Source organism: Lathyrus oleraceus, chromosome 7, assembly GCF_024323335.1.
Source record: "Lathyrus oleraceus cultivar Zhongwan6 chromosome 7, CAAS_Psat_ZW6_1.0, whole genome shotgun sequence".
NCBI lineage: Eukaryota > Viridiplantae > Streptophyta > Magnoliopsida > Fabales > Fabaceae > Lathyrus > Lathyrus oleraceus.
The window spans coordinates 77,717,380-77,738,016 of NC_066585.1; the positions used below are offsets into that span (position 1 = coordinate 77,717,380).

Sequence of the window (20,637 nt, forward strand, 5' to 3'; positions counted from 1 at the left end):
ATTGGGTAATTGGATGTTTTTGTAGGATTTTATTCTTGATTGTCAATGAGGTTGGACTTTAAATAGGAATTGCGAAATGAGAATTGGTGAACAATATTGAACTGTCAGATGAGAACAAAACTTGAAGGATATGTCACCAGACGAGAACTGGTGAAAATAAATGACATGTCAGACGAGACTGACTTTGTTTTTGTTTGTCAAACGGGAACTGACTTTTAAAGTGGGCTACCAGACGAGAACTGGTGAAAATAGTTGACTACCAGACGAGAACTGGTATCGAAATAAGTGACCTACCAGATGAGAACTGGTATTAAGAGATAATTTACCAGACGAGAACTGGTATTTGGCAAATGATTTGTCGTACGAAAACTAATTTTTGATATAGTTCGCCAGACGGGAACTGGACTTTGGAATAAGTTGCCAGACGAGAACTGGACTTTGAAATAAATTGCCAGACGGGAACTGGGCTTTGAAATAAATTGCCAGACGGGAACTGGGCTTTGAAATAAATTGCCAGACGGGAACTGGACTTTGAAATAAATTGCCAGACGGGAACTGGGCTTTGAAATAAATTGCCAGACGGGAACTGGACTTTGAAATAAGTTGCCAGACGAGAACTGGACTTTGAAATAAATTGCCAGATGGGAACTGGACTTTGAAAAAGGTTTGCCAGACGGGAACTGGACTTTGAATTGCCAAGCGATGTTGGGCTTTGGTGTCAGATTTTGTGTTTCAAGGATTTTTGATGTCAGGTTCATGTTATGGGGTTAGGCCCGATAAATGATATGATATGCATAGTTTTATGCTAGAGAAAGGTGACATGATTAATGCATGAGGATGATTTATGCAATGATTTGCAGGTTTTCAAAATGCCCCTGCGTGGGTATTGGAAGAGAAGGTTCTTTGCAGAAAGGCTTCTGTCTGCCAAAAGGTTATTGGATGGGGGTGATGGCATGATTCCCGACACTCATCTTGAACTCTGCAGTTGATGACGTGTGAAAAAGCTAGCGCTTGAACAGTTTGAAGTCAGGGAGATGACTTGCTCCTATATGGCTCAACTTGCCCCAATGTGATGGGTCTATGCAAAATGTTTACCTCGAAAGGATTTTGAAAGCAATTGTACCATAATTTGGAGATGGCTTGCCCCAGAATTTTGATCTATGAAAGGATTTATCCTTGGTTAACTGACTCTTGGAGTGGTTTACTTTTTTGTGCTCTTAAGGTAGCTTGCCCCGGTATGAGCGTTGAAGCGACTTAACTCACCCTGACTGAACATTGAAGAGGTTTTCCCCTTTGCCAACAGAACCTCTAGGTGATCTGCCCCGGTTAATAGGGTCCTGAGATGATTTTTTATAGATCAACTGATTCTTGAAATGACTTTCCCCTGATTAACAGATGTTTGGAGACTATTTCAGGCTGACTGGTTCCTGGAGTAATCTTCCTCCGACCAACTGCTGTTTTTGGGTGGCATGCCCCTGATTCATGGGCTATGAGGTAGTCTTGATTCGGGTCAGCACCAACGAATGTCCAAGTTCCTCCGATTGTTCCTTATTGTTGGAATTTCCCTGACGTCAAGTACTGACTTGCAGTTAAAACTGTTTGTTCAGAAATGGTAATTTTAATGTGATATTCATGCAAGTTTTGAAAAGAATCATTTATTGGAATTATGCGATAGTGTGTGATGAGTGGACCATGAGTCCAAATGTAATGTTGATTTAGCAATATGAAAAATACAACAAGAATATTATACCAAAGTAGATGATTAGCAAATCTTTGGGAGTCAGTTTACGCAACTTTGATGTAGTATGCTTTCAGAATAAACCCTGCTTCAATTAGGTCTTTTATGGGTTGTAACGTGGCCTGGTTCATGGTTATCGAAACAAGAGGATATAAGGCTCAAAGTTTATTTTAACCCACCCCTTCTTCATGATGATCTCCAATCCTACGTCCAATTAATTCACACACATTCGTTTTTTGTAGGTGTAAGGATAAAGATGGTGATTCAAGGTCTCTTGGAATGGCAGCCACCTTATTTCATTTTTTGGATGTCGGTGACCCTTTGATTTTGGTATGGTGGTCACTGAATCTTGTTTTGTTTTGTCGGAGACTTTCATTGTCTCTTTCGATTTTTGTTTTGATCCCTAACTTTTGCATGGACCGCTTTGTTGAAGCTTTAATCCATCGGGATTGCCCCAGTTTTTGCCTAAGTCTCCTTTTTAGGGTGTTTGACTTAGCGGGCTCTTTTTTTGATTTGATTTTTTTTTTGAAATTGCGACTGCCAAGTCATTGGTCATTGAAGAACAATCGACATAGGTTTGGATTTGTATGGTTCCTTCGACACTTCAGGATGTGTGTGAAGAATGTCATATGGTTGATCCTTGTATGGGATATTTCATCTTGTAATTCGAAAGTGTAGTTAAATTAACTGAACACTACCCTGCCCCAGGTTAAATGTAAGGGTTTGTAGATCCGAAAGAAACTCCTACTTCTAGGCTCGAAGTGGTTGACTAGGGATTAACTCCTTATCTCTCCAGTGTTTGGGGATTTGAAACAATGTCTGTACATCATTAGTAGGATCTTATCTGAAAGCATACAGTCAGCAATTATGAGTATTTTATTTTCGTCATCCTCCCTCCAATATTGCTAAAACTACAATTTGATAAAGAAGGTGAGGTAAAGAACATGGATGTATTTTTTTGTTTTTTTTTTTAAATAAGAGAAGAAAAATGAGCGAATGCGAGATAATTTGTTCAAAACATGCGTCATTACTTCATTAATATTACCATTAAAGACAGCAAAATTTAAAAGCAAGTAACATTTAATCAACAAAGAAATTACAAATGCAAATGGAAACAAATCAGTCCAATGATTGCTAATGTTAAGGATGTCTTCCTGTCTGAACCATTAGCCTTATGAGATACTCCCTTGAAGTCTTCGAATTTATTCAGGCGAGAGGTTGACGTGCACCAGCAGATTTCCGTCTGGAAAGGATATGTACTTTTTGTCAATCAACTATTGAACCTTGGCTTTGAAAGCGTTGCAATCTTCGGTCGAGTGCCCTATTGACCCGGCATGATATCCACATTGCACATCAGGGTCATACCCAGGTGGGTATGGTTCTGGCAATGGCCTGAGAGACTTGGGATCCACCAACGAGTTTTGAATCAGATGTGGCAGAAGTTGACTGTATGACATATGAGTTGGATCGAGAGGAGCATTCCTTCTTTCTAGATTGTTTCGAGGCCTAGATTGGTTCAAAGGCTGATTTTGATATCCTCGACCACGAGATCGTTGATCTGCGTAAGGAGCAGACCATGGTTGCTGGTATGGTGCTCTCGGCGTTGCCGGTTGCCTGACATCTGTTATGACTGCATTGGTTTCATCCTCTTCTTCCTTTTGGGAATTGCTGAGGGATTCTGTCTCGCTAGCTTGGCTGCTCGAGGCGCCTTGGATTCTTCCGTTTTTTAGGGCACTCTCGATGCGTTCTCCAATTGTCACTAAGTGGGCGAAGTCTGATAATGCATTACCTACCATCCTTTCAAAGTAAGGACTCTGCAAGGTATCCATAAACAAGTCAACCAATTCCTTATCCAAGAGTGGTGGTTGCACTTGGGCTGCCAATTCTCTCCATCGTTGTGCATATCCTTTGAAAGATTCGTCTCTCTTTTGGGATAAGCTTTGCAGCTGCCTTCGGTCTGGAGCCATGTCTAAGTTGTAGTTGTACTGCTTCAAAAAAGCATTGGCTAAGTCTTCCCATGACTGAATATGGCTTCTTTTCAATTTCATATACCAGCTCAATGATGCTCCAATCAAACTGTCTTGAAAATAGTGAATCATCAGCTTGTCATCGTGAGTATGTGACGCCATTTTTCGGAAAAACATCACCAAATGGTGCCTTGGACAACTATCCCCTTTATACTTCTCGAAGTTGGGTAATTTGAATTTCGGGGGGATTATTAGGCCTGGTACTAAGCACATATCAAGCCTAAAATTGTCATTCACATCCATTGCTCGGACTCTCTCCTCAAGAGCATGAAGCCTTTCAACATCAGGATTGGTCAATGGCATCAACTGGGATTGAGTAGGAATGTTCACTTGTGGAGGATTATAGTCATACAGAGGGTCATACATTGGGTTGGTAATTACAGTAAAGCCTGATGAGGAACCAACATTCTCTGTGACACCATGTTGAAAATTGTTCTTTGATTGGGCTAGCCTAGCCTCCAACATCTGGTCTACCTTTCCTTCCATGTTGTTCATATCCATTTTCAACTCAACTTGATTATGTTCTCAGTGATCCCTTGTCTTTTAGTAGCTCTCAAAGGTTCAGTACGAGTGCCAGGAAATCAGCCTGCTGGTAATTGGCAAAAGGACGGGATGAGTTTTTTTTTGTATTGGAAAATGATATGCAATCCATGCTGATGAAATGCGAATGCATGAAATTTTATATTTGTATGCAAAGAAAATGTAATGCAGGTATAATTAGGATCCAGGATATCATGAGTATCATATGGTACACCCTATACGGAGGTTCTATGTTATCTACCCCACACACAAAAGGATGGCTCATAAGGTTGTTCGTTTTCATGATAAGAACTTAGAGTCATGGACCAAGTTCAGTCTTCCATCGCAATAATGGGCTAGCCACATCGAAATGGAAATTCTGAATCAATCTACTCTGAGTGGGATCCTCGTATTGTTCGAACAGGGTGTACACCCTTCGGTTCAATACTACACGATCGCCAATCATGAAGACGGACATCAGTTTAAGATGAGGTTCCCAGAGTCATTGACCATGTTCAACGTTTCCTCGCAATAATGGGCTAGCCATATTATGATGGAAATTCTGAACAGATCTACTCTAGGTGGAGTTCTCGTATTGTCCCAATGAGGTGTACACCCCCCGGTTCAATACTACACAACTCCGGGTTCTAAGTTCTTCTCAAAGCTCGGGTACGGAGCTTATCTCACAACATGTGTCAAACACCATAGATCACCCACCATAATAGCAGAATAAATTACATAGCATAAATAATACATCAAGATATACATAAGCAAATAAAAGGCAGATTCTAACATTCATAGCAAATTGACTAAGTTAGGCTTGACTCTCTCTTGCTTGGAGCAGGATCCCCAGTAGAGTCGCCATCTGTCGCACCTCGAAAAATGCGATTCCTCGCGATGGTCGCGGAAAAATTTAGTTCGAACAGAGTCGCCACCGAACTTTATTTACCCTAATAAAGGGATAGGAAAATATCGATAAAACCTCTAAAAGTAGAATAATGGTCGTCACAACCATATTCGGGTTCGGGAGTCGATTACGCAAGGGGAAGGTATTAGCACCCCTCACGTCCGTTGTACTCAACGGGAACCTTTTAGTCTAATTTGCTATTTGAATGTTAGTTAAATGTTGTTTGCTTTCTTCTAGTAATTAGAGTTGATAATAGAGATGGGTGAAGACCTCAGGAGGGGGAAATGGGAGGTTTTTTATTAGTGTGCTCACGAAGATACAGCAATCTCCTGCCTACGTATCCTGATGGTGTAATAAGGAAATCAGAGCATTCGTAGTTCGGGGAACTACGGTTTTGGTGTGTTTTGTTTGATGAACGACTGTGTAGGTCGGCGTTCTAAAGGCTAAACGCTGGCTTGTCTACTCTCGGCGGAGGCTCTAGCACTGGTTTGTTGTGCTCATTAGAAAGGATTGACAGTGTTCTTTTGAAAGGGTTTTGGTCACGCGGGGGTGACGAGTTGATTTGATGTGTTTGGGTGTTATTGGTTTCGTTCGCTCGGGGGCGGGAAATTAGTTTGATGCGTTTGAGATGTTTTTTTGGAGAACGACGAAAGATTGAGCAATGTGGTGTTCACCAATCGTCCAATTCTTTCGAGGAGTAATAAGGCGTCCCGCCTTCTACTCCTTTTTCGTTCAAATTATTTTGAAAGTTTGTTTGTGGATGTTGAATATGCACGGTAGTGAGGCGTACGCCCCCTACTTGCTTATTCAAAGGATAATGAGGCGTACGCCACTTATTCCCTAATCCAAGTTTATTTAACGTGTTTTAGTCGGAAGTCGATAATTTGTGCAATATGGCGTTCGCCAATTATTCAAATAATCGAGAGGTGGCGAGGCGTACGCCTCTCATCTTTTATCATCCGAAGTTTAAATTGTAAAAGATATGTTTTTAGATATTGTATTTGATTTGCGAAATTAGTTTGTATTTTGAATTGGTTTTAATTTGATGACGAAGATTCGAGCAATGTGGCGTACGCCAATTATTCGAATAATCGAGAGATAATGAAGCGGATGCTCACTATTCTCCTTTTCATTCAAAGATACGAAATTAAAAGGGTTTGAAATTTGTAGAAATGATTATGATTTGAAATGATTTGAATTTGGAAATTATATTTGATTTTGAAAAGTGATTTGAAATTGTGATTTAAGATTTAATCGGGTGACAAGAACTCGTGCAATATGGCGTACGCCAATTATTCGAGTAATTGAGAAATAGTAAGGCGTACGCCTCCTATCTCCTTTTCATCCCAAGTTTATGTTTAAAAAAGAACATTCTTTTGAAATTGAATTGGTTTGGAAAAATGATTTGAATTCATGTTTAGGAATAAATGAATTTTATTTTGTGTATTATTTCATCTACTCGATTAGTCAATAACCAAGTAGGTTTCATTGTAAGGAAGCCCAAGAGTAAGCTATGTGAGGTTGATGGCGATGCTAGAAGCAATCGACTTACAAGGGTGTTTAAAAATGGGCTCGATATTAAATCGAGAATTGTATGATTTGTGCTTTTAAAATTGGTTTGTGTTGGATGATGAATTGATATTGAAATAAAATTGGAAATAGTTTGTGAAATGATGATGACATAGTTTTTCTTTTTTGAAATGTGAAGTTTGTGAGAGTGGGAGAAATTAAACAATTTCTTTTAATCAAAATTAATTTATTAAAATTTGTTTAAATTGATTAATTAAATTAATTAAAGTTAATTATCAAAATTATTTAATTAATTCAAATAATTAAGTTAATTAAAATTGATTAATAGAAATTAAACTCATCAAGTTTTAATCAATTAATTAAGCCAAAAGAGAAAGAAAATAGGAATTAACATTGATTTAATCAGCATGTAACGATGAATATGTGCTCGGAACCGGTTTGTACATAACGACCATGAAATTGAAATGTCGTATGTGAGTTCTAAACGCGGTGAAATCATACAATTAATTTATTGAAGTTTGGCGGTATGCCGGCATAAAATTGCCGAATCCACAGACCGGAAAACCGATTCATATGATACCGTAATGAAATAGAATAACAGCCATCCCCAACTTGTTTATGATATTTTCAAATGATAAAGAAAGATGGCAGCAATTTAAACATCTATCACATGTATAAATTGGCCCAAACATGATCATATAGAAGTAGTACACATTTGTAGCATTGAGCTCTTTAGAAACAACACTAAAATTCAACCCCATATTATGAAAACTATTAATCAAACAATGTAATAACAACCTATGATGAATAAAGGAACCCAAGGTACATGAATGCCATAGCAAAACTCAACGTACACACCACTTCACCATCAGTTACGAAATTTCACATACTAAAAATAAATAAATAAAATAAAAATAATAATTCTTTGATTTTTTCAACTTCTATGAAGAAACTAAGATATTTCTAGAAGTATCCTTCGGCCAAACAATACCGGAGTATGCTGCCATGGAAACCGAATCCGCCTTGAAACAGGATTAATGCTAACATTCCCAGGATTAATGCTAACATTCCAAACATAACAGTTCCATATCCAAAATAATCAAAAAAAACAAAATCAAATTTCAAAATAACTAGAACCCAAAATCTGAACAGAAATAACATAATAAAAACCAAACTTCGCCGAAATATAAGTCGAATACCAACCGGATAGAGAATGGCGAAGGCGAGATCTGCGTCAACCTTTGCTATCGTCGGAAATGGTGAGAACCGACCTTGGACACGGCTTGGAAATTATAGAAATGCGGACTTTGATTTGTTGTTTGGAAGAATTCTGCAGTAAACTCGAAGCCAAATATCAGTAAGTAAATCAGGAACTTCAGCTTCTGTTGAGTCGAAGTTACCGACACGATGGCGGTATCTCGGATGCGAGGTTAACAAAAGAGGATAAAACCGGCGAGGAACAATGAAGGTTGTTTTATGGGTTTCAGCGGCGGAGTGAAGGTTGTTGAGGAAGGTGAGCGGCGGTAGTGGTGTGGTCGGTCTTTGAGATGTTGGTGGTGACGCGCGATAGGTTTATTTGCTGGTGGTGGGGTTTTGACGGTTGAGTTTGAAGAAGATGAAGGGCTTCGCGTTTTTTGACGGCGGAAAGGGTTTTGGATGGGTTGCGAGCGGTAAAGATGGCGAAGATGCTGGTTTACGGTGGTGGACACGGATTTGACGGCTGAGCTGGGTTGCAAAGGGGTTTCGCCGGTGGGAGTTTGAGCGGAGGCGATGAAGATTGAAGGTTGGGATTTTGAAGGTTTATGGTGTTGTGGGGTTGTGCGGATGTTTCCGGCGTGGAAAATGCGAAGGGTTCTTTTGAGGGTTTTTAGTGTAGCGAGAGAAAGAGGGTTTTGTGAGCTGAGAGTTGAGTGGTGAGGGCGATGGAAAAGAAGAAGGCCTTCTGCTTCTCTTTTCCTTTTTTAATTTTCTCTTTTTTTTAGCCAGACTATGAACAGTAGAGAGAGGCCTTTTAATGAAGAAAGTGTGAGTGTGAAATATTGAGTGGGAAGTTATTAGTGGGTGAGGTGTGTCACGTGGGCCAGAGAGATGTGAGGAGCTACACGTGTGTTACCGTTTAGGAGGGGATCCAATGCAATCCTCATTATTTATTATTTTTTTTTAAATTTGAAAATTATAAGATATTTAGCAATTATTTTAGAAAATAAAAATCAATTCACCAAATACAAATTCAGACTAATTATGTAATTAATTCTAATTCATAAAAATAAATTCAAACTAATTATTTAATTAATTCCAATTTGTTCAAATGATATCTTGATTAAGAAAATAAAAGTCGGGAACAAATATCCTCGAAAAATTAAATTGGACATGCTAAAATGGTCAGCACAAAATATATTTATTAAAAATACAGTCTTTCCTCAAATTTTAACGATTCAACCGATTTTTTCTGTATTCTCAAATAAATTCATTCTGACTGACATTTCAGGTGTTTATTCATGATGCAAATGTATGTCATGCTATGCATATGATGCAAAAATGAAAATGAAATTAATTCTATGAAAATTTAAATATGCCCGGACAAAATTGGGGTATGACAGCAAGTGACGTGATTTACCATAAACTAGTTTGAGTGGTGTTGTTCCTATCGGGGTTTTATAAGCTGTCCTATAAGCCCACAGAGCTTCATGAAATTTTGTAGACCAATCTTTCCTAGAGGTTGCAACGGTTTTCTCCAAAATTTGTTTTATTTCTCTATTGGAAACTTCAACTTGCCCACTTGTTTAAGGGTGATATGGCGTTGCTACCCGGTGCCGGACTCCATATTTCAACAACAATCTTTCGAAGATTTTGGAATTGAAGTGAGATCCTTCGTTGCTAATCACGAGTCTTGGTACACCGAATCTTAGGAAGATTTAATTCTTGAAAAGTTTAATCACTACTCGTGTATCGTTAGTGGGGAAAGCTACTACCTCGATCCATTTTGATAGGTAATCAACAACAACGAGTATGTATTTGTTATCGAAATAAGACGGGAAAGGACCCATGAAATCTATACCCCAGACATCAAAGACTTCTAATTATAAGATACCTTTTAGTGGCATCTCATCGCGTCTAGAGATATTGCCAGTGTTTTGGAACCGGTCACAATTTTTAATCGCGATATGGACATCTTTCCATAGATTAGGCCAAAAGAGGCCAGATTATAAGATCTTTGCACAAGTCTTTGAGGTGCTTGTGTGCCCTCCATAGGATGCAGAGTGGCATTGAGATATGATATCGTTTACTTCGGATTCAGGAACACATCGACGCAAAATACCATCGGCGCCTCTCTTGAAAAGTAGTGGTTCGTCCCAATAATAATGTTTGAGATTGTGGAAAGTTTTCTTCTTTTGCTGGTATGTTAGGTCTGGCGGAAGCACTTTAGCGGCTAAGTAGTTGACAAAGTCAGCATACCATGACAGGGTGGTCTTGGTGCAAATAGATTCCACAACTTCATTAGTCTCTATGTCATTATACACTAAAGAGCACTCGATCCTTTCTCTTTCAATTTCTAATTGGGCTACAATTCGATCGTAGAGGAAATTGTCATTTATGGGCACTTGCTCAGGTTTTAGATCCTCAATCCTAGAGGGATGATCTGCTACTACGTTCTCGGTGCCTTTCTTATCTTTGATCTCTAGATGGAATTCTTGTAAGAGTAGGATCCATCTTAAAAGTCTCGGTTTAGCATCCTTCTTACTTAACAGGTACCTAATTGCGACGTGGTCGATATAGACAATTATTTTTGCTCCTACTAAGTAGGAACAAAATTTATCTAAGGCAAATACAACAGATAGGAGTTCTTTTTCTCTGGTTGTATAGTTCATCTGTGCTTCGTCTAAGGTTCTACTTGCGTAATAAATAGAATGAAGCTTTTTATCTTCTCTTTATCCTAAGACTACGCCAACAACGTAATCACTAGCGTCACACATTATCTCAAATGGCTTACTCTAATCAGGTGGTTTCATAATGGGTGCGGTAATAAAATCATTTTTCAGATGTTCAAATGCTTTTAAGCACTATTCGTCGAATATGAATTCAACGTCTTTCATTAATAAGCCCGTTAGTGGTTTTGTTATGTTAGAGAAATCCTTAATGAATCGTCGGTAGAAACTGACGTGTCCTAAGAAACTGCGAATTTCTCTAACGGTTTTTGGAGGTTGAAGATGTTCTATAATTTTGATTTTTACTTTATCCACCTCAATCCCTCGATTGGATACGACATTCCCAAGTACATTCCTTGTCGGACCATGAAATGGAATTTTTCCTAATTTAATACGAGATTTACCTTAATGCATCTCTCAAGTACCATTTTTAGGTTCAAAAGACATCCTTCAAAGCTTTGCCCACAAACAGAGAAGTCATCCATAAATACTTTCATTGTTTCGTCTATAAAATCAGCAAAGATCGACATCATGCATCTCTGAAATGTTGCAGGGGGCATTACATAGTCCAAATGACATTCGTCGATAGGCAAATGTACCATAAGAACATGTGAAAGTAGTCTTTTCTTGGTCATCAGGATGGATATGAATTTGAAAGAATCCTGAGTATCTATCTAAATAGAAGAAGTGAGAATGTTTAGCCAGTCGTTCAAGCATTTGGTCCATAAAGGGTAATGGAAAGTGATCTTTACGAGTGGATTTATTTAGTTTTCTATAGTCTATGCACATTCTCCATTCAGTTTGAGTTCTTTTTGAAATGAATTCGCCCTTCTCATTACTAACAACGGTAACACCTCCCTTCTTTGGAACGACATGTATCGGGTTGACACAATTACTGTCAGATATCGGGTATATGATTCTTGCTTCTAATAGCTTTTGTACCTCTTTTTTGACTACATCACTCAAGATGGGATTTACTTTTATCTAATACTCTCTAGAGGTTTTACAATCCTCCTCTAGCATAATGTGATGCATACATATAGAGGGGCTTATTCCTTTTAAGTTAGAGATGTTATAACCTAGAGGTGTCAGATATTTTCTTAGGACATGGAGTAATTTTTCGGTTTCTATCTATCCTAAGTCAGCATTGACTATAACTGGTCTTTCAAGCTCAGTATCTAGAAATTCATACCTTAAATCTTTGGGTAGTGTTTTAAGGTCTATTTAAGGTTTCTCGGGGCATGGTATTGGGTTTGGTGTTAGTGCTAGACATTCTCTCAGACTGTCATCTACGTACGCTCACTCCAATCATTGTTTTTAAATATATGAAGTGTTGGAATCTTCAGTACTTCAGTATACCTAAATGATTCCTTCTCCATTTCTTTCACGCATTCGTCGATGACGTCTAAGAAACAACATGGTTCGTCTATAGCTGACGCTTGTAGGAATTTAGCTAAGAAAAATTCAACTTTTTCTTCTCCGACTTTGAATGTTAGCCTTCCTTTTTTCACATCTATGATGGCTTCGGCCGTGGCTAGAAAGGGTCTTCCTAAGATAATAGGGATGTGGGAATCCTCATTTATATCTATAATCACAAAGTCGGTAGGAATATAGAATTATCCTATACGAACAGGAACGTTCTCTAGCATATCCACTGGAAATTTAATGGAACGGTCAATTAGTTGTAGAGACATCTTTATTGGTCTTAATTCTCCTAGATTGAATTTTTTTCATGTGGATAAGGGCATTAAACTAACATTGGCTCCTAAATTGCATAGAGCTTTGTCTATGATAAAATTTCCAATCACACATGATATGGAAAAGCTACGAGGGTCTTTCAATTTAGGAGGCATGTTGTTTTGAATGATAATGCTGCATTCTGCAGTAAGTATAACGGTCTCATCGTCCTCAAGATTTTTCTTATTGGATAAAATCTCTTTAAGGAATTTAGCATATGAAGGCATTTGCGTAATGACTTATGTGAATGGTATGGTTATGTTAAGTTGCTTCATAAGTTCTACGAATTTCTTGAATTGTCCTTCATTTTTGGATTTAACAAGTCTTTAGGGATAAGGTACAGGTGGTTTGTATGGTGGCGGAGGCACATAAGGTGGTTCTTTATATTTTTCATCTCTGCTTTCGTCTTTCTTTCCATCATTGGCTGGTTCGTTTACCTTTTCGGATCCCTTACCAGGATTTTGATACATGGCTAGGTTTTGGATCATGGGGTCAATTGGTTCATCTAATTTTGTTCCACTCCGAAGTGTGATAGCGTTAGCGTGGCCTTTTGGGTTTGGTTGAGGTTGACTAGGAAATGCTCCAGTTGGGGCTGCTATTGCGGCTTGTTGTTGGGCTACTTGGGAGATCTGGGTGTCTAACATTTTGTTATGGGTAGCCATAGCATCAAACTTATTTGACAATTGTTTCATCAGTTCACTCGTATGAGCATTTTGATTTGCGAACTCTTTATTTTGTTGAGCTTGGGCATTTATGAATTTTTCCATCATGATCTCTAAATTTGACTTTCTAGGTGCGTGTGGAGCAACAAGGGCTCCTTTCTGATAGCCAGGTGGAATAACAGGTGTTGGGTTTGGTGGAAACAAGGCATTGTTACTTTTATAGGAAACGTTTGGATGGTTCCTCCAACCAGGAGTGTAAGTGTTTGAATATGGGTTTCCTTGAGCATAGTTCATTTGGTCGGTGGGAATACCAGCCAATAACTGACAATCAACATTAGTGTGCCCAGGGGTTCCACATAATTCACAGTTTGGTGTTATGGAAGCTACGGTAGTTGCTGGTGTTATGGCCAAGCTTTCAATCTTCTGAGTAAGCGCGTCCACTTCAGCATTGATGTAGTCTATGCCATTAACTTCGTACATTCCGCTTTTCGGAGTTGATTTTTTTACAGCAGCATGTTCTCCTCCCCATTGGAAATGATTCGAGCCATGTTTTTTATGAGTTCATAAGCTTCGTCATACGGTTTGTCCATTAGAGCTCCGCCAGCGGCAATGCTTAAATTCATCTTAGTGTTATACAACAAACCATTATAGAAGGTATGGATAATTAGCCATTCTTCAAGTCCATGGTATGGACAAAGTCGCATCATGTCCTTGTACCTTTCCCAAGCATCGAAAAGAGATTCATTGTCTTTTTGCTTAAATCCGTTGATCTGAGCTCTTAGCATAACTGTTTTGCTTGGTGGAAAAGATCGGGCTAAGAAAACTTTCTTCAACTCGTCCCATGTGGTTACTGAGTTTGAAGGTAGAGACCGGAGTCAAGCTCTAGCTCTATCTCTTAAGGAAAAAGGGAAAATACGTAGTCTAATCGCTTCTTGACTGACACCATTTGCTTTCACAGTGTCTGCGTACTGCACAAATACTGACAAATGTAAGTTAGGATCGTCTTTAGGACTACCTAAAAATTGGTTTTGTTGAATGGCTGATAATAGCGAAGGTTTCAACTCGAAATCATTCCGATTGATGGAAGGGACAATAATGTTGTTATGTGGATCTGCTTGCGATGGAACATCATAATACTTCAATGGACAGTTTTGTGGTCTTTCGACCATAATTGGTTCTGGTTCTGAAATTGGAATAATAGGGTCTGGACGATCGTATTTAATACGAAATCTATTGATTCACTGTCTTAAATTAATATAACGCTCGATATCGTCAATTGGTTGCTCTAACTCCTTGCTCTGAGAGCGATTGTCTGGCATACAATCGATAATATTGACTAAATTAGTCCCCGGCAATGGCGCCAAAAACTTGTTCACGACGGGCGTGTTTGTCGGATGATGACTGCAAGTGGATATCCTGTCGTGTCATTTTAAAATATTATCGAACCCACAGAGACTAATAGTCAAGCTAATTTCATCTATTATTGCAGTGCAAAGCTAAGGCTAAAGATTATAAGGTTATGAACGGAAATGAAAATACTAATTTCTAACGCTTTAAAAGTTATAATAATAAATGAGTCCGAAATATGGATTCCGCGTTCCTATGGGCTTAGGTAGAATTTGGGCACTAAATATGATTCTATTGCGTTATCTAGAAAATATCGACTTAAAGGTTCCGTCTCACGCTCTCGCGCTATTGACAGAGATCTCACCTCCTAACCACGGGATTTTGCTCTCGCTCGCTCGTTCTAATTATAAAGCGTATTTTGAAAGTAAATGAGATCCTAAATGATACCTAAAATGCTCTCGCTGTTTTTATGATCGATGCCTAGTTTCCAATATACGGTCCCTTCCTCACACTCTCGTGCTATTGGATTGAACCTTGGTTTGTCTCACACTCTTGTGCCTAAACAGTAAAACACACATTTGATAACTAAAGCCATAACATAGTTAAATCATACATTCATGCCTAATATTTCTACCGAGTCCCATCGGTAACGACGGTCCTCATACGTCAGACTCAGAATAATTTAGCATGGCATGGTATTACTTGAGTACAACATAATCAAAGCATTAAAAACTAAGAGTAGCATGACATGCAAGTAATTAAAACAGTAAAACATACCAATATCAAAAGTAGTAAAAAGAACCTGAAATTTTGTAAAATAAAACTTGAATTAACTTGAACTTGAAAATAACGCCAGACATGTTCTTGATCCCAGAGTACAATGAAAAATAAAATAAAACAAGTGTGTCAATCCCTCGATGTGAGTTATAGTCACTTTTACAGGTGAATTTATGCTTAATAGTAAAATGCAATTCGATAGAGCTTCCGCACAACTTGGATGCCTCCAAAAATCTCCCACAGTCCTATTTATAGAGGTTTTGAGTCCTCATAACTCCTTTTGATCTTGCAGGGAGAGTGGAGGGAAAATAGGTGAGAAAAAATGGTCCAGAACTGCCCACTAGCGCAGTTCTGTTACTGCATGATAATGGCGAACGCCATTCCTTCAATATTTAAATGACATGGCGGGCACTGGGGATGGCGAACACCATCTACTAGGTGGCGAACTCCATCTGAACAGAATGGTCAAAAATGACTATTTTGCTCCTTTTTAGCTCATATTTCGCTCCTTTTTTGCGAGGCTTCTAAAACTCTAATAAAATCGGATAACAACTACAAAACAAATAAAACAGAAGTAAAAGGCGATAAAATGCATAAAAACATAGACGAATAACATGTGAAATGAGCCTAAAAACACGATACGATTTCTCGTTATTAACAACCATTGAAGCAGCTCAAGACATAAACACCATGAGAGTAGATGAACTTATTGGGTTTCTCCAAACCTTTGAATTGGGTATAAATGACAAATCTGAAAATAAAAACAAGAGCATAACTTTTGTATCCAACACTGAAGATGAAGAAGACCAATGTGACTTGGATACTGATGAAGGAATGACTAATGCTATTGTACTACTTGTAAGACAATTCAACAAGGTGCTAAAGAGAATCGATAGGAAGTCAAGACCAAATGTCAAGAACATTCCATCTGACATCAAGAATAATAATAACTTTCAGAAAAGAACAAGAACTGAAGAGAGATCCAATCAAGGTAAAGGCATTCAGTGTCATTAGAGCAGAATGTCCTACCTATCTAAAGAAATAAAAAAAGGGTTATATGTCTCTTGATCTGATGATGATAACTCTGAAAGTGAACCTGAGGATGAAACTGCTAAATGTGTAACTACTTTAACTGGAATATATGAATCTGATGAAGATTTATGTGATGAAGAATTATCATATGAGGAACTGGTTGCCTCCTATAGAGAACTATGCATCAGAAGTGAAGATGTGTGTCAGCTGGGAGAAAAATAGAAGAAAATTATATCTCAGTTACAGGCTAAAAAAGAAAGGTATCAGTCTACCATCTCTGATCTTCAAGATGAGGTGATACTGTTGACTTCCAAACTTAATAACATGATAAATGTTGTAAGAATGTTGAACAAGGGATCTAATGTATTAGATGAAGTTTGTAAATTGGAAAACTGGCTGGAGATCTGAGGGGAATTGGCTTTAATTATCAATCTCTGGATAATCAAGGAGAAAGCTCTATGAGCAAATTTTTTCTTTCTAAAAGGGAGCCTAAGCCTGTAATGTATAAACATCTGATTCAACATCGTCCCAGACATCATAACTTTCAAACTGAACGCAAGTTATTATGCTGGAGATGTCATTACTGTGAAAAATATGGTCATATAAAACCTTTCTGCTTTAAACTGTATGGCTATCCCAGGTATGAAACACAACCCGTGACTAATCAAATGGTAACTAACACTAGGAAGGAGTGGATACCCAAGCCTGTCAACTATAGTCTCATATCTCACACCTCTCTTAGAGCTTCTTCTCGAGAAGACTGGTATTTTGACAGTGGATATTCTAAAAACATGAAAGGTGTCAAGAAGTTCTTTGAGAAAGTCAAGTCCTACTCAACCGGTTATGTCACATTCGGAGATGGGGCTAAAGGTGAAATAAAGGAGTTGGAAGACTAGCTTGTACAGGACTCCCGAGTCTTGATAATGTCATGTTGATAAAAGACCTGACTGCTAATTTGATTAGTATCAGTCAACTATGTGATGAGGGTCTTAAAGTAAATTTCATAAAATCTGAGTGTTTGGTCACTGATGAGAAAAAAATGAAGTACTCATGAAGGGAGTCAGGTTTAATGACAATTGTTACTTGTGGACATCTCAAGAAGTTAACTGCTCTTCCACATGTATGATATCCAAAGAAGACGAAGTTAACCTGTGGCACCAAAAACTTAGACATCTACATCTGAAAGGCATGAAAAAGATTGCATCAAAAGAAGCCATCAGAGGTATTCGAAAGCTCAAAACTGAAGAAGGTAAAGTTTGTGGCGAGTGTCAAATTGGAAAGCAAACCAAGATGTCACATCCTAAGTTACAACATTAGACCACTTCAAAAGTTCTAGAAATTCTTCATATGGATTTCATGGGGCCTATGCAGGCCGAGAGCCTTGGTGGGAAAAGATATGCCTATGTAGTTTTTGATGATTTTTCAAGATTCACTTGGGTGAACTTCTTCAAAGAAAAATCAGATGTCTTTGAGGTGTTCAAAGATTTATGTCAAAGGCTTCAAAGAGAGAAGGAATGTGGAATTATCAGGATTCGAAGTGACCATGGGAAGGAATTTGAAAATAGAAAATTTTCTAAATTTTTCTCATATGAAGGTATTGGTCATGAGTTATCTTCTCCCATTACCACTCAGCAAAATGGTGTTGTTGAACACAAGAATATGACTCTATAAGAATCAGCTAGAGTCATGCTTTATGCCAAGCAACTACCCTACCATTTTTTGGATGAAGCAATGAATACTGCTTGATATATTCATAATAGAGTCACTCTAAGAACTGGTACTTCAGCTGCTCTTTATGAATTATGGAAAGGAAGGAAGCCTACTGTCAAATACTTTTATGTATTTGGAAGCAAATGCTACATTTTGGCTGATCGTGAACAAAGAAGAAAGATGGATCCCAAGAGTGATGAAGGAATATTTCTAGGGTACTCTATAAATAGTAGAGCCAATAGAGTTTTTAATTCCAGAACCAAAGTCATGATGGAATCCATCAATGTTGTAGTGGATGATAATATCGCAGGAAAAAGGATTGATGTTGATGAAGATGTTGGCACATCATCTCAGCAGATTGACACTTTTGAAAATGAGGACGTTATTGAGTCATACATTGAACCAGGAGGCACTGAACCAGACAACCATCAAGTCAACAAAGGTACCTCTATCAGAATTCAGAAAGATCATCCAACATAACTCATTATTGGAAATCTCAATGAAGGAGTCACCACTAGATATAGAGATGTGATTTCAAATGCTTGTTTTGTCTCTATGTTTGGCCTAAAAATGTGAAGGATGCTTTGGCTGATAAATTTTGGATCAATGTTATGCAAGAAGAATTACTACAGTTTATAAGAAATGAAGTATGGGACTTAGTTCCTAGGCCTAAAGGAATGAATGTTATTGGGACAAAATGGATCTACAAGAACAAATCTGATGAAAAAGGAACTGTGACAAAAAACAAAGCTAGACTTGTTGCTCAAGGATACACTCAAATTGAAGGGGTTGATTTTGATAAGATGTTTTCTCTTGTTACTCGTCTTGAGTCAATAAGACTACTGTTAGGAGTGGCCTGTTTTCTTAAATTTAAGTTATTTCAAATGTATGTGAAAAGTTCCTTCTTAAATGGGTATTTGAATGAAGAAGTCTATGTTGAACAACCCAAGAGGTTCGTAGATCTTAACTTTCCAGATCATGTTTACAAACCAAAGAAAGCTCTCTATGGATTAAAGCAAGCACATAAGGCATGGTATGAAAGGCTCACAAAGTTCATGGTCAACAATGGATACAGGAAAGGAGGAACAAACAAGAAATTTATTGTTAAAGAAGAACATGGTAGACTCATGATAACTCAAATATATGTTGATGACATTGTGTTTGGAGGGATGTCGAACCAGATGGTCCAACATTTTGTCAGGAAGATGAAATCTAAATTTGAAATGAGTCTTGTTGGTGAATTGACTTACTTTCTTAGGCTCCAAGTCAAACAAATGGATGACACTATCTTTATCTCTCAAAGCAAGTATGATAAAAGTATAGTAAAGAACTTTGGCATGGAAAATGCTAGTCATAAAAGGAAATCTGCACCAACCCACTTGAAATTGACTAAATATGAATAAAACTGTAAATGTGGGTCAAAGTCTATACAGGAGTATGATTGGTAGTTTGTTGTATCTTACAACTAGCATACCTGACATTACATTTGATGTAGAAGTATGTGCAAGGTATCAGTCTGAACCCAAAATGATTCATATTACTCAAGTGAAAAGGATCCTGAAGTATATCAATGGAACTATTGAATATGGAATGTTGTATTCTCATAATGCAAATCCCTTGCTTATAGGATATTGTGATGCAGATTGGGCAGGCAGTGCTGATGATTGAAAGAGCACTTCTGGAGGATGTTTCTTTTTAGGAAATAATGTTATATCTTGGTTTAGCAAGAAGCGAAATAGTGTGTCTTTATCTACGACTAAGGCTGAATATATTGCAGCAGGAAGCAGCCGCTCTCAATTAATTCAGATGAAACAAATGTTAGAAGAATACAATGTTCAACAGGATGTCATGATATTATATTGTGATAACCTAAGTGCTATTAACATTTCCAAGAATCCTATTCAGCACAGCAGAAATAAACATATTGATATCCGTCATCATTTTTTTAGGGATCTTGTTGAAGACAAAATTGTAACTCTTGAGCATGTAACCACTGAGAAGCAATTGGCAGATAGTTTTACTAAAGCCTTAAATGCAAATCATTTTGAAAAATTAAGGGGAGAATTGTGCATTTGCATGCTTGAAGAACTATAGCAATTACTGATATGGAGATATGGAAATTAAATTTTCTCTTCCCTCCACTTAGTGGTGCACAAAACTCAAGGAATATCATTACAACTTTTCCTTATTTTCCCAACGTGTCATCTTAGCTATTCTATAAGCATCATTCACACTACCTTCTTTATTCTCTCTCTCAACATTACTCTCAGTCACTCTCATCTCTCTATCTTCTATTTGCAGTCCATACCTAAAATCTCCAAAATGCCTCAACTCCTAGAAAGCACACCAAGGAGAAATTGAACCCTAAAAATGTCGGTATTGAGATAGATCTCTCTGATGTTATTACTGATGTCGTTCCCCTCTCGATAGTTCATGTCCATGCAACCCCTATAAGGAAGGCTAGAACATCTGCTTTGGGGCATCCGTAAACCATCATTGCACAAGCCTGCCATGCATAATTCATATCATCTCATGCATATCATTTGATATAATCATGAAGCTCTCTAAACGAGAAAGAAACAAGTCCAAAACTCTCTTGGCACTACTCAATAGCCCATTTCTGTCGGCACTTTCTTGGAATCCAACCTGGTGGATAAACCCTTTTTCAATACCCCCCACGGCGTTCAATCCCAATCGGGAGAACCATTTGTAAGTCCAGTTCCAT

General features: G+C 38.0%; 1 long non-coding RNA gene and 1 other non-coding gene across 2 annotated transcripts; one reads left to right on the plus strand and one right to left on the minus strand.

Moving 5' to 3' along the window:
- Positions 1–7,466: 7,466 nt before the first annotated feature.
- Positions 7,467–8,387, minus strand: LOC127101472 (uncharacterized). Its single transcript, XR_007794644.1, has 2 exons — positions 7,925–8,387; positions 7,467–7,782 (listed from the first exon to the last, which is right to left on the minus strand). It is a non-coding gene; the product is annotated as an uncharacterized LOC127101472 (long non-coding RNA).
- A 5,337-nt stretch (positions 8,388–13,724) lies between these two features.
- Positions 13,725–13,831, plus strand: LOC127109451 (small nucleolar RNA R71). The gene has a single exon (XR_007796734.1). It is a non-coding gene; the product is annotated as a small nucleolar RNA R71 (small nucleolar RNA).
- Positions 13,832–20,637: the final 6,806 nt, after the last annotated feature.